A 15,389-nucleotide genomic window follows, 5' to 3' on the forward strand; every position below is an offset into this window, starting at 1 on the left:
ACCACCCCCGGGGAGTTTTGCTCATTCCTGCTGGCCCAGCTTGCTGTTTCTGTAAGTCCTGCTGGGCACCAGGACCGGCTGCCCCAGGATTTGTGCAGCAAAGCATCTCTCGCATCCCTTCCCGCCTGGCACAGCCAGCATTACCGCGAGCTCTCCGTGCCACAGCGCCCTGTGCAACCATGGCAGAATCCCTGCCACCGCCCAGCCCACCAGGAGCAGCAGCTGCCAGCTGTGCCCCGAACTGTACTGAGGGGAGAGCGCCTGCGGCCTAGCAGGCCATCACTGGGTCCTGCTTCTTGTTAATACCGGGGTGGTTGTTGTTGATCTGCTTTCTTACACATACTAGTAAAAAACTTTTATTCCTATTCCCACATCTTCGCCTAAAAGCCCCTTAATTTTATAATTATAATAATTCAGAGAAGAGAGGTTTATGTTTTCCATTCCAAGACAAGGGCCTACATTCCCTAGCAGACACCTGTCTTTCAAACCAAGACACCAGTTTGGAAAGCACAAGAAAGATGAAGAGAGACTGTTTATAGGGGCATGCAGAGACAGGACAAGGGAGAAAGGCTTAGAACTGAGAGTAGGTTCAGATCAGATATTAGGAAGAAGTTCTTTGCTGGGAGGGTGGGCCAGAGAAACTGTGGATGCCCCTTCCCTGGAAATGTGCAAGGCAAGTCTGGATGCAGTTTTGAGCTGCCTGGTCTGTGAGTGGTGTTTCCACCCAGGGGGACTGGAACTGGGTGATCTTTAAGGTCCCTTCCAACTCAGGCCATTCTATAATTTTGTATTTCTATGTTTAGCTACTGTCACAAGTCACAGTTCTGAGGTGTAAGCAGATTCAAACTGGAGTCAAAACAGCCCTTAGCTGATCTAGCATGATTAATTTTGAGTAATTTTGGAAGGTAAGTTACTAGACCTAGGCCAAACCTCAAACTGTGGTAGCATTACAGTGAAAAGATGCAGCTACTAAACATAACCTCCTGCAATAATTTTCCATAAAGAAAGTTGGAAACTTGGGTGAATATATAATAAGAGGAAAATATAGAAGGTAAAAGGAGTAGCTTTAGATATACAAATTTGCATGTAAAGTATGTACCTGTGGATATTTATTTTTGGTAAAAAACCCTATATGTCTATTTTATGTTTACAGCTGTCACAATCTTTTTTGCTACATTTCAGGCACTAATGATTTTAATGCAAAACTGAGCAACTTAATGGGTTGGAGATGTTTAATGAAATGACTTTAATTGTGACTTTCACTATGTCTCCCATAGACATTGAAGACTGTATAAAACTAGTAATATTTCGCAGAAAATAATGATGCGAATTCTTACATCTGCTGGCAAGACACTTGAAAAATATTTTTCTGCATCTTTTGGAAAAAAAGCAGTCAAACGAAGAATTTTGTGGCTGGAGGTAAGAAAGGTGAAGTGAAACCTCCAAGAATTGATAGAAACCTTCCAGTTTATATGTCAACCTACCTCAATCTGCTTCAAAGCACAGGAAAAAATCCAGTCACTTTGATTTTTCTTCCAAAGCATTGCTTTTCCGCCCTTTATTATTGGGAGAAAAACATGGAGATACTCTGTAAACTTAACAGTATTAAGATAGTATTAGTAATTTATTGATCCATAAGCTGGTGATTGATTATTCAGCGCAGTATGGATTATATTTACTATTCAAATAAGAATGGATTGTATAATAGGCTGTTATGTATGGTATTTAATTTTCAGCTTCTTATCTCCTTCTAGCACTGGGCAGTCCAGTTAGATAGGTAAGGGCTTGCAGGCAGGAAAATAGAAACAATTAGTATCTATTGATGACTGTAATGTTGGTGATAGACAATCTTCGATGGTGGGCAACACAAATAATATGAAAGTACCCATATGAAAATAAGTTGAAAACCTGGAAAAAAGACAGGAATTGCTGGAGAAGGAAAATCACATATTTAAGTAAAATTTCTTAGAGTGTAGTCATGTTTTTTTAATTTCACTTAAGGTGGATTTTATAGGATAAATTAATATGTGATTAATTATTATGTGAAGAAATTAGATGTGTCTTTTTCTATAGATTTTTCTAACAATTGTAACAGTATATTTAAGGAAAAATGTGTTGAGGGTTCAGTGATAGTCTAAAAAATTCCTTTTCATATTTAGATTATTTTGTCACATAATGAGAACAACTGGAATAGAACTGATGCATTCTTTAAGCATTTAAAATGGCTCTCATGGATTTTTTAATGTAACATGGAAAGTAAGAAATGAAACTTTCTAAGAGTATCCTTGATCAAGATAACTGTGAAAAAATTCAGCAGTGTATTTGTATAAATATGTCTGAAAAACTCCATTGCTTTTGAATGTGTCAGCCCTGAAATGAAGCTAATACTTCTTAAATATCTTACAGCTCAATGTTAATTCTTGCCTCTAAGCTCTCGTTCTGTTGAAGGCATTGACTTCAATCTAGACCCCTGTACTATTAAAGATGCATTTCTTCCTAATACAGGACATTTAGTACCACATAAAGAAATGGGAAGATGTGTTTAATAACTCCATCTTGTGATAATGAATTTGTTCTCTAACTGGAGGATTCTCTCTGGCATTTTCTCTGAATGATCTGCTATGAACCCTAAAGCTGGTCAGTGTTCATCTTTGTACAGAAGAGCTGTCTCACATGTCAGTTCAGCCTATGAACATGCAGTTTCAGCACCAAAGAGCAAAATCTCCCTTTTCTTCTGAGATTCTTTTGTAAGAGAGGAGATGGAACTAGACTGATTTTTTTATGCTTACCATTTATATGTCAACTAAATGCACAAAAATTTTTCACTTTAGCTCTAAGAAAGTATGTTTGAAAGCAACTAGGCCAAATGTAAGAAAGGAAGAAGTTACTCTGTAATTTCTTCTGAAACATTAGAACAACAAAGAAGTGCTGTACAGTATTCCATTAATAGACTTATTTTCACATGGCATGATCCATTAAGTACTCAACTTCAATATGTGGACCAAGGATTTTTTTATGTTTCTGCCAGCTAATATGGGTCTGTGGTCTGGTGAAATATTTATTAATAGCAAGACAAGGAATTCAATGATAATTGGCTCACAAATTTAAGTAACTCCAATACTGAGCAGTGGTGGTGATCAATGCGTGTAATCTAAACATTTCTCATTTTTTCTATTGTCCAATGAAAAAAAAAATAAAAAATTCTTCAATTACATCTAGACTTTTTTTTTCCTTCCTTAAGTTGAAAATTTATGACTGCTTGGTCCTGTAAATAATTCAGTATCAGAATTACCACCTGAATTATTCTTAGAAATGATAGGTTGTTTTCAAAGTCTTTCATGCCACCATAAATTGTTCTAGCAAAATAAACCAATATTCTTTAATGGTAAAATAAGATAAATGTGATTGGGAAAACAGCATTTTATTTTATTGCAGATATAGGGTACATCCTGAGCAGGAGATATTATCTTTCATTTCTCAGATATCAACACTACATTTGCTGAAGGAATAAGATGGAAATGTTCATGATGCAGTTATGCTTACGAAATCTTTCGAATATAAGCATTGTTTTATGTGCATCAAAGAGATGAAGGACTGGGATTTTTTTTATTTTTTTTTTTAATTCTGGAGACGTACTGAAGTGCTGGTACTAATAACATATAAAACTCTTTGCATGAAAAAGATTTTAACATCATATTTTCATTGATCTAAATCTTCATTGAGGAATTAATGCAACTTTGCTGTCTAGAATAGAACCAGGAATTCTCTGCAGCTGAGGTTAAGCAAAGATTGTGATATTACAAATTAGAACTAAATAGGAGACTGATATTGAGAAACTGGAACCTTGTTAGCTATACTAATAATGAATCAAGTCTCTGAGACAAAGGGTCCCCAAAGGTGAGATAGCTGGAGTTTGAATAAATGGCTGTATTATTATTAACACATCCATTCATGAAAGCAGGTTTGTAATACATATTTGAAACTGAGCTCTCATGGAGATTAAGGACAGTCTATGTAGATAAAGTATATAGGGAGGCTGAGATGTATTTCTTTGGTTATTACTTTTATAAAATGACCCGACAGAAATATTTCTCCATTAAAAAAAATCATATTAAAAGAAGATTGTTGAAGTTTCAAAGTCAAATGCTGAAAAACTAGGAAAAGCATGAAAATAATATTGCACTAATAAATTTATACAGTGGAGCATTTCCTTGTTATCTTAAATATGACTTCTTCTGTGCAAATTGTGTGTGATGTCACTCAATGGTCAGCTATTAAACTTTTTATCCACAAGTGTGATGCAAAACCATGTGTTCTCCAATCCTGCTTTGTAGACACAGTTTTTACCTCGCTTTTTTCTATTGTGCTAATTATTAAATTAACAGAAGACTTCAGAAGTATGTTTGTGCACTTTGGCTTATATTTCCTCTGAAAGATTTTTCCATTTATGAATGAGAAGCAGAGACACAGACACACTAAGAAAAATGTTATCTTCTCATTTTAGAGCATTCGAAAGGAGTGTTTGAAAGGAGTTTGTTGGTTTGTTGGTTCGTTTGTTTTTCCTACCCTTAGTATTGTCATCTTCAGTACCACCCAGCTCTATTTAACACATAGTTCCCAGTGACTTCATTTGCAGCTCTGAAAATTTCTGAGGAATGGCATTGTGATTTGTGTACTTGTTCTGGATTCCAGAGGAAGGCGCTCAAGTAATCACAGAAGAAGGGTACACATGTGTTTCCTGGACTACTTTTTATTCCCCTATTTTTGTTTTTCTCTACATCTCGGTGTTTAAAGAACTTTCTCCAATTTTATCCTGTTTCCTTCCTGAACTATTTCAAAAGCTGATTAGTGGATCTAAGTTTGCTCTTTAGGACATTTTTAGTTCTTCTCTAAATTCTTTTTTCATCCAGTTAAGTGTGGCTTCTAGTGTCCCACTTTTTGTTCACGTACCTCGTGTGTTCTACAGCAACTTCTATCTGAATCAATACAATAAATATCTGTTTTCTAAACAGTAGGTAAGATGGTTGTCTCAAGTACAAAACTACATCTCAAACATTTGGCCTTCAGCACTTGACTTTAACTTAATGTTTGTGACTATTGTTATTGTTGTTGGCACTACCTAAGTCCTATTCCACAAAAAGTTTTCTTCTGTTCCTGCTTTTTTCAGGCTTTGCCTGTCGGTTTAAATGCATAAAAAGACAATCAGCCCTTGGGCACAGGGATACATACAGGAGTAAAATTGGACCCACCTTAGCAGTACCTTAGCAGGTACTTAATCCCTCCCACAGCTCACAAATAAACATTGCTGATTACAAAGGGACACTTAAAATCCCTCTCAAGTTCCTAATTTCAGCCTCATGAAAATGCACTTGTCTAAAGAAAGGAATACAAATTTCACTGGGTGAGAAAAAGACTAGGACATGAAGTTGTAGGATGTATTTCCCCCAGGTGACATAATCGTGTACTATTAGAGCCTTCCTGGGGCAGAAATATTACCATCTTTTTTTCCTCCTTTAAAACAATTTGCTGATCCTTTGCTCAAATTTGTGTGAAGTTTTCATGTACTGTTAAGAACAGTGTATACACTGGCCTATGTACTGTCCTACAGGTATAACAGACATATTTTTCAGTTTTGTCACAGTAAAGCAGATCTTTTGGAATAGATTTCCAAGAGGAGTAATGTGACATGATATTGATGCTTTGTGATAGAGACTAGTGCATGCCTGTGATAGGAGGAGATTTAATTCAGTGGCTGCAAATTCTGTGCCAATCTATGCTCTTCTAACCAGAATGCTTTGTAAATATTTCCTAGAGGAAGGACTTCAAAGAAGAGGTTCTGACAGCATCTTCTTTTTAGGACCTGAACCGATGAATACTGAAACACAAAGAAGGGTTGAATTGATCAGGATATGGTATGTAGGGGCTTCCAATGCAAAGCAATTTTTATCAGTAGAAGATTTTTCTTCTCAATTTTTTGCCTTTAATGTTTGTAATGTAATGTTTGTAATGTTTTTTGCCTTCAATGTCTGTCTGGAATGAAGATGCAAAATTAACTTTCCTCATGGTAGCTTGTGTGGTGCTGTGCTTTGCATTTGTGGCTGAAGCAGTGTTGATAATACACCAGTATTTGGCTACTGGTGGAGAGCTTAATGTCCAGGCTTTCCATTCTCTGTTCAGCCCAGACAGGAACAGGCTGGATGTGAGAAATGGCTGAGACAGGCCACAGTCAGAACAGCTGACACAAGCTGACCAAAGGGGCATTCTATACCATTTTGCATCATGCCCAACTATAAAGGTGAAGAAAGTGGGGTATTGGTTGTGGTGTTTCTCTTCCTATTTTGTGTGCTGAGGTGCTGGTCTCCTGGAATTGGGCGAACATCTGCCTGTCAATGGAAAGTAATTAATTAATTTCTCTTTATTTGGCTCTACTTGCATGCATGTTTTTTTTTTCCTCCTTATCAAACTGTCATTATTTTCACTTATTTTTTTTTTGTTTGGTTTCTATTTTCCCCCCATCCCCTGGTGGAAGGGGACTTGAGTGAAAGGAAGGATTGGCTACCATCTGGACTTAATCCACTGCTGTATTTAATATAAAAATTTGGTAAAATTTAGGCATCATAATAAATTTTGATATTGTTTTGGAGGTTAAGTCTTTAACTCTAGTGTCAGCTTCTCACTTTTTGTCATTTAGGTAGAAAATCTAATCAGTGTAGGTTAGATCTCTGGATTCCATTCAAAATTAGATCTGTAAACTGCAAACTTTATTTTCAAGTTTTACATTGCCTGAAGTGAATCTTGCCATGGCCACAGGCTGAAGACCAACAATTGTCTCCACACTTGTGAACTTTTTTTCAAATAAAGAGGGTGAAAGTGAGAATGAGATTATATGATGGCATCAATATAAAATCTCAACAAGTGGGAGGGAGAAAGTGTTTCACTGGAGAGAAAAATAATTTATGCATGCTTGAAGCAAAAGGTGATATGAGTCTGTGAGCATGTATATTTTAACAAAGGTTCTGTCCTTACAGGCTGTGTAGGCAATCTCTCTTCAAATCCTTGTGGAACTGTTTAATCACAAAACCAACCTTATTACCGTATGTTCTCAACTTACTTGACCTAGATATTGTAAATAACTGAATACTTTAATATATTTTAAATAGTTTCACTTTATATTATTGTTGTCTTAACCAAGGGTACTTATGTTTCAAGAGATCAAGATTTTCTCTGAATGACAGTGTGGAAATATTTCTCCCAATAATGCATATTAATAAAATATGACTTTCAGTATACTGTATTTGATTTCTTTAATAATTTAATACTGTCAATGCTGTGATTCAAGTAAGCTGACTAATTCAAATTTCTAACAATATTCTGCTTTATTTATCACTATTTAAAACATGCATCCATTAACTCTTCCTCCAAACATTCATTTATTTCTTTAGGCATGCTTTATCAAATGATCTGTAATACTTGCATAATCTTATTATTTATCAACATTTTTTTCATTGTTTTTACTCAGAAAATATTACAAACCCTCACAATATGTTGTTTAGTTGGTGTGGGATGCTCAGATTCTATATGGTACATGCTGTGGTCTTAGACTTTATGCAATCTGGAATAAAAGTTGCATTGTCATTCTGCTCATTGGACTACCAGAAAAAGGTTTTCATGCAAGTTGTGCAGTGTCTCCTAGGTCTGCTCAAAACAGATGTTTTTAAAGGGATTGCACAGCTTTGTTCTTGGGTATTTTGGTGTGAGAATGAGGAGAAGGGATAATGGATATGCTATGTTGGGCTTTTTACCTTTGTTAGTTTTGTTTTTCTTTGTTACTCCACTGCCCTTACAATCTCTCCAGAGTAGAAGCAAAGCAAAAAAAAAAAAAAACCAAAACTTTTCCCAGTTTACTAGTGTAGTTTACAGGTGAATAGAGAGAGTATACTAATGAATAGGGATCATTTTACATCTCTCACAATGAGATTCATTCACCATGAATCTGCTACTGCAGACACACAAGACACATCAAACTACAAGCTTTGCTCTCTTTATGTGTGGTAGGAATAAGTATCAAAGCAATTCACCTTGCATTTTATATATATCCTTTTATTAAATAATTTTCTTTGGATGGAAGGAGATACTTGTCTTCAAGTACTTGATTGCTGCATGCATTTTCTTCTGAAGTATACCTGTTATTCTGGTATCAACATGCATAACTTTGTCAGTAAATTACTATTATAGGTATTATAGTATTCTAGTAAGAAAATAAATTGCATCCTGCCCTATTTTTAGTGTAAAAACAGTTGAGGAAAAACCTAAAAATAGGTTTCAATATTTATTTCTTTCTCTATAAAAAACAACTTCACATACCTAAAGTGGTTTACTGTATAAGCATTTTCTATATATATGAGAGAAATGTTAAGTCAGACAAAATTTGTATAATTTTTAATTATGAATCAGATACAGGAAGATAATTTTGGTATTAAATTAAGTTTCTATATGCAGTATATTGCCAAGTAAATCTCAAAAATACATACAAAAAATTTGACATCCATTGCTGCAGGTTTTTTAAGGTGTTCTAGCAATTAATGTCCCAAGTGTAGTTGAAAACAGCCCAGTCATACATTTACATTGGGAAATTACAGTGACATGAAGGTTATAGGTTGATTCAAAATTGCATAGTCTGAAATCGTTCCTTTTTCAAATGAAGTATGACTCAGCTTTCAAGTCCAGTAATTTATTACAAGTTTGTATCTGGCTGAGACCACAGGTCAGATCTAAAATGTGTTAGGCTAAAATGGGCATAGAAAAGCTAGGTCTGCATTTTCACTGGTGCATGGAAAATGCACCCAGAATGAACGCAGTATCAACAATTCTAATTGTTGTCAAACTTATCTCAGTCACTTTGCTGTGACTGTGAAAGATGCAGAAAACCTGGCATATTTGTTAAAAAATGAAGGTTTTTTCACTGGGGATAAGCATAAATGAGACTGGATTTGTGTGTCAAGCAGCTGTAGCTGAGGAATACTATTAGAGTAGACCTGGGTCTAAATGGATTGTGTAAATTTTCATTATTTTCTATTTGTTTGCTATGTTAGGTGACTAATATATGGAAAATGCACAACAAAATTACTTCTGTATCTGTTCTGTGCAATCTTCTGTCATCTTTCTTTACTGCCTTTGACTTAATCCCAATGCTTCTTGGCAGCAGTGGGCATTTTCCAGGATGAAATGCTAGATGATGTACTTGTATTCCCTGGGTTGTGGCTGTAGATAAGATTTCATGACAGAATTCAGTTAAAGAGTTTTAGTAGAAGTTCTTCCTTCTGCTTTTTTATACTGGAAAACTTTTTGATCTTGTGTTGTGTTTTCTTTGGAATATTTTGTTCCCATTTTCTTCACCTCACTTTTGAAGAGCTGCACAAGGAGAAGTTCATAGAGTTGTAGGAATACCATTCTGATTGGACGAAGTCATTAGTACCTACATGTTCCCGAATCAAGAAATATAAGTTGCAGTCTGGTATCAAATTATTTACTAGATGTTTTAAAATCAAAAGCTAAAACATACAAAATGCTTTGCATCTGTTGTTTGAGCTATTTCTGTAGCTGGCACCATTAGAATATAATTTTGTGCCCATTTTAAGTTGTGGGGATGTTAGAATTTAATTGTAGTGGGGAGCATATCATTAGTCTTGAGCATCTGCCAGACATTAAGTTCTTTAGTGGCCAACATTCTTACAGAGCTTTGAAACACAGTCTTTGAGTTCACTAATGATTTGATATCATTTGACTGCAGAAGCCTGGAAAGGAAAATATTTGCAAACATGGAAGTTTGTTTTATGTTAACAAAGCATTCTGAGTGAAATATGGGCAAATAGACATCAAGGCAAAGAGGTTTCCCTGTTTACTTTTTTAATTCTCTCTTTCATAGATTTAATTTTCTCTTTCATATATTACAAGCAAATGGATTTCTGTAGGTTATGTGTATATGTATATATCTTGTATATTATTCATGTTAATTCTAATGAAGGAGACACCATATGGAAAATCAGTTAGCGCATTTTTGTCTTTCAATTATATTGACATGATACATTTCCTGGTGCCATAGAAGACATGATATCACAGATGGAGATGCACAAAATTTATATTGAAAGCTCAGCTACTCACACTTTTAGAAGAAGAACATGCATCAAGTCTCCATTTGAGAGAGTTTGTTCACTTCAGCAGAGGAACTTCCAAACAGCAAAAATCCAAAACAGATTATGTCACAGACTTCTCATAGACTGATTTTGGACCATGTGCAGAGGCATACTCTGTACAATTCTCCTGTAAACAACAGTCAAAAAAAAGAAAAACTAAATGTGAAATGACTCATGTAATAGGACAAACCCAAGATACTGCTTCTTTTGTTATATTTAATTTTGGGCTATGATATATTACCCAAAAGGTCAGGGAATATATATCTAGTGTTTTCAGAAAAAAGGAATCTTTCAAAATCTTTCAAATCTTTCAAAAAGCAATTCTAATTCTGCATGATGTAATTAAGTTGTAGCAACTTAAAGGTAATGATTTTCTTACTTTGAGGGCAAAATATATTTTATAATGAAGTATTCATTCTCTGCACAAATTAATGAAATTACTGTGTTCAGATATTCTGGTGTTGATTTAACTATTTCTAAATAATTTAAAACTGTTTTTTTTTTTTAAATATATGTGAAAAATTTGGCTCCTCTTTCACTTTCAGGTTGCCTTGCATTACACGTCTCACTTACTGTGGTTTGTAAAATCACAGAGTTATTGAAAGGCTTGTATTGACATGGACATCAAAGATCATCTAGGTCCTACCCCACCTTCCATGGACAGGAGATTTCCACTAGACTAGGTTGTGCAATGCCCCATCTGACCTGGCCTTGGAAACTTGGGACTCAGCCTCTCTGGGCAACATATTACATTCCTCACCATCCTCACTCTGAAGAATTTCATTTTAATATCTAATCTAAATACCTCATCTTCCAGTTTACAACCATTTCTCTTTGTCCTGTCACTATCTGCCCATTTAAAAAGCTGTTTTCCCTCTCTTTTATAGTCCTGCCTGAAGGCTAGAATGGGATGTCCCCAAAACTTTCTCTTGCCAGGCTGAACAGCCCCAGCTCTCTCAGCCTCTCATTATAGATGTGTTCCATCACTCTCACCAAATTCATGGCCCTCCACTTGACCCGCTCTAGCAGGTTCATATTTTTCTTATGCTGGAAAAAACAGAGCTGAACACAACACTCCAGGAGGAATGTCATGAGGGCTGAGCAGAGGGGCAGAATCTTTTCCCTCAGCTGCTGCCCATGGTGCTTTGGATGTAGCCCAGGACACACTTGGTGGGGCTGGGAGTGCCTATGGCTAGCTCATGTCCAGGTTTTCATCCACAAGAAACCTTAAGACCTTCTCTGCAGGGCTGTTTTAAATGTTTTCTCCCATTCTGTGCTCATTTCTGGGATGGTCATGATGCAACTGCAGGATCTTCCACTCAGCCTTGCTGAACTTTATGAGGTTCACATCCCCCTCTCAAGACTATCCAGATGCTCTCTAGTTGACATCCTTCCCTCCTATGTCATCTGCTCATAAACTTTGTATTTTCTGTGGAAGTCAGGAAATTGCCCATGGAAGCACATTATATACAATAAAAAAAAAAAAAAAATTCTCAAGGAATTTACTGTCCAGAATTTTCTGCTTCTATGCTCTAATAACCCAAAGTATTTCAAGTGTCAAACTAAGAAATAAACACAAACACTATTGTACTATTCAGTACATATTTTTGCCATTTTGCTCTTACTGTGCTGTAATTAGCATAAACTCTTGCCATGTTATGTATAATATATAAGGTAGAAAATTCTACCTGGCAATAAAATTAGTGATGGGATGACTCCCTTTTATCCAAGGAAAAAGACATTCTTGCCCCAACTTATGATTTTGGGAGAGATATCACAGAATCCTATTTTTTCCTTTTGGAAACAGGAAAATCTTTTAACTATTGCAGCAAACTTCTTCAGTGACATGTTTTCCAGTTATTGCAAAAGTTTTAAGTACTCTTCTTCAGGACTCCTTCATGTGTTTAGACCAGGAACCAAATTGAAGCTGACTGAACTGCTGTGATTCATTGCCAAGTCATCTTGCAGTCTTCACTTTCTTTACTACTTCCTAGGATGTCCTAGCCTTCCTCCTCTCAAATTACTTTCTATAGAATATGCAAATTTGTGGTTGTGTTTGTGTTTCTAGTTCTTACTCGTCTCCTTGTGACTGGTTTATACTCATCCTGAAGTGTAATGCCAAAATTGAAATGTGCATACCAAATGAACCCTAACTACACTCAACTGCCATAGAGCCCAAATAGTATTTCACATGTTTCATGCATGTTTTTGCAGCTTTCATATGAAAATTATATAATAAATTAGTTTTGGGTTTTTTCTTCATTAAACAATAGCACAGCTGTTGTTCATGCTCAGGCTGTGATGCCCTCTAATTTCCAGGTTAGCTTTTGTAGAACTGAGTCAAAGTCTGCTAACTGGTTGCTGTTCAACTGATTTCATCAGTGCTCATGAAACTGCATAACTGTAGTTATTTCAGACTATTTTTTAAATTTTTCAAGGTGATTATAAAATTAGTTTGTTCCCTAAGTAATTATATCCAGCACAGTATGCCTGCAAATATAGTATGGGAATACCATATTTTATCACCCGTTTTGTTATAGAAAAATTAAGATAGGCCTGGATTGAGAACCTATCCCAAGTGAATCCTTACTCTGTTTAGCCTTGTACTTTAAAAAAACCCCAAAAACCTAAACACTATAGATTTTTTTGATCTAGTTCTTCACTTACCTTACACTGTAGTTAATACTTTCTCATCATTTTTTCAGTTACTAATGAAACCTTTAAACAATGCTAGACTTTGCATTGATGGCTCAAGTAACTTTCTTAGCCCCTCTTTGTTTATATAGAAATTGTAATTTCAGTTACATAGACAACTGTAGTCCTAGAGTTTTGTACTCTGCTCTGGAATATTATTTCTCATCTTACAGAAAATCATGTGAGATCATAAAAAATTAAGGTTAGTAATCTATAATTAATAATTCCCTTTAGTATTTTTCATAAGATATGCACTATTGATTTACTCTATGCTATAAATTAGGTATGTTTGGGCAGAACTACCTTCCTTGCCTTATCAGTGGAGAGGGATATTATATCAGGCAGAAACCTTGGACCATTTGAGTTAGGTAACAATTTAATTTATGAGTGAACATTTTTTTTTCTCCCTTATTTTCCTTCATTTTATTTTACTTCATTGCCTTTTCCCAGCTTCCAGGTTCCTAGCCAGCCTCAAAGGTAATAATGCCACAGGCAATTTTAGGAGAATTTCATTAGACACAAGTAGGTGGAGAACAGTGAAAATCTTTCTAGTTCTGTTTTCCTTCTTACTGCCTTCTGTCATTGATAATTAATTGTCTGATTAAAGTTAACCTTTCCAGTGAAAACTGAAACAAAAGAGGGCATTAAACATGTCAGACTTCTCGACATTGTTTGTCATTAGCCTCCAGTGTCTGTATGGCATGGACTGATTCTTTGCTTGGGTTTCTTCCTAATCTAATTGTAATATGGCTTGTTCTTGCCCTTTACGTTCCCTGCTAGTTGTATCTCATTTTGAGGCCTGACCTTTCTAATTTTGGGCCTATGTTCTACTGGGGTTTTTTCTGCCTGTCCTTAAATATTTACCGTTTTTGCTACTCTCTTGGTGCTTCCTACTTGAGTGTGAGGACACTGAAGAGTTTTTTACTGGGGAAATTTGATGCACTTTCTATCTTCTTTTGCCTTAGGAAAATTTACATTTAATACTGAATATAAAGCTTTTTAAACACCTGCCAACCTCTTTTAAGCAATGACTGTCTTCTTCCTTTTTTTCCCTTCCCCCGTTAGATTCATGTCTCTTGAGATCCTTCATAGAGGTTCTCCTGTTTTAAGGTCTAATTTTAATTAGTCAGTCTAGACTCATTTCTTGCTTTTAACTTAATAACTGCTAGGAAACACCACACTTGGATTAAGTCTTCCCTCAATCTTTTTCTCCATTTTTCTTTTACTCTAGAGAATACATACAAAAATGCTGCTGGCCTATTCACATCTGTGTTTCCCAACAAATATATAAATAAGTTTTTGATATTAAAACACTTGCTATAATTTTGATCTTTTTCATAGTTATCAGGCTTCTGATTTTAAAATGATTAATATTTCCTCATTTGGTGGTCTGAAGAAGACATTCTAAAATATTGTTCTTTGCTTGTATCAACACATGGAGACTATTAATTCTTATTGTCTATGGCAGTTTGGACTTAGAACTGTCCTGTTTGTTCCTCCTGAATGCTTAGCTTTCCATTCCTTACCTACAACCCCCTAATGAGAGAGGGGGTTAAGTAAGGACTAATAAAAGTCATTACATATATACTTGATGGCCATATTCTTATGAATGGAACATATTCAGGTTCTGGACCTTTCCTGTTTGTGTTACAGTTTATCAGTTTATGAGACTGCATCTCAGACAATGGGAATAGACATAAATCATCAGCCCAGTGCAGGATGACTGCAGCTCAATGCACGCCTTTGTCTTTTTTTTTACATTATCTAACTTACTCTGCTTCACTTTTCTCTTACAGTCCTCAGGTTCTAAAAGACTTCATTCAGGTGTCTATAGCAATTCAGCTGTTTTCTTCTCTGTCACCCTATTTAACTTTTTGACCTTGTTTCTCTTCAAGTAACAATTCCTTTTGATATAAAAGCAGAATTATAAATTTCAGAGATTTATAATCTCTGAAAGCACATCACAGAAACATCTGAAAATTCCATGGTGCTTGTTTGTTTGAGATATATGATAAAGTGAAATAATCAGCTTCAGCACAATGACTACTATACAATAGATATATCATTACTGACATATTACTGAATAGCAATAACAGTAGTAGTGGCTGGATGAAAGCATTCAGAGACTTAAATAACTAACAAATGAGTTGCAGTTGCCAGACAGAGACTGTGCAGTACCACTGAGTCCTGAGTAGCTGATACAAGTTTAAGTTCAGAACAGTTACAGGTGTAGTCTCATAACACCATGGTATATTTGACTGAAATCTTTCAAACACAGAAAAACAAAGCAGAACTCCACAGATTGGAAGTTAGCATCAAGTTAGCTTTCCTTCTCCTTCTCCTTCCTTTTCCCCTTCCCCCTTCCCTTTTCCCTTCCCCTTTCCCTTCCCTATCCCTTTCCCCATTTCAGAAAGATTCTTTGGATGAAACTTGCATAGCTTGGATTTCAAGATAAAGAGAAGACTAAATTTAATTTCTTTCTCGGTATGTCATGAAACATTA

The 15,389-nt window shown here is 35.6% G+C and overlaps 1 long non-coding RNA gene across 1 annotated transcript; it reads left to right on the forward strand.

Moving 5' to 3' along the window:
* Window positions 1–705: 705 nt before the first annotated feature.
* LOC111940725 (uncharacterized) lies at window positions 706–7,287 on the forward strand. The gene is made up of 3 exons (XR_002869641.2): window positions 706–905; window positions 1,278–1,419; window positions 5,813–7,287. It is a non-coding gene; the product is annotated as an uncharacterized LOC111940725 (long non-coding RNA).
* The last annotated feature ends 8,102 nt before the right edge of the window (window positions 7,288–15,389 follow it).

This window comes from Cyanistes caeruleus, chromosome Z (genome assembly GCF_971803275.1).
Source record: "Cyanistes caeruleus chromosome Z, bCyaCae1.hap1.1, whole genome shotgun sequence".
Lineage (NCBI taxonomy): Eukaryota > Metazoa > Chordata > Aves > Passeriformes > Paridae > Cyanistes > Cyanistes caeruleus.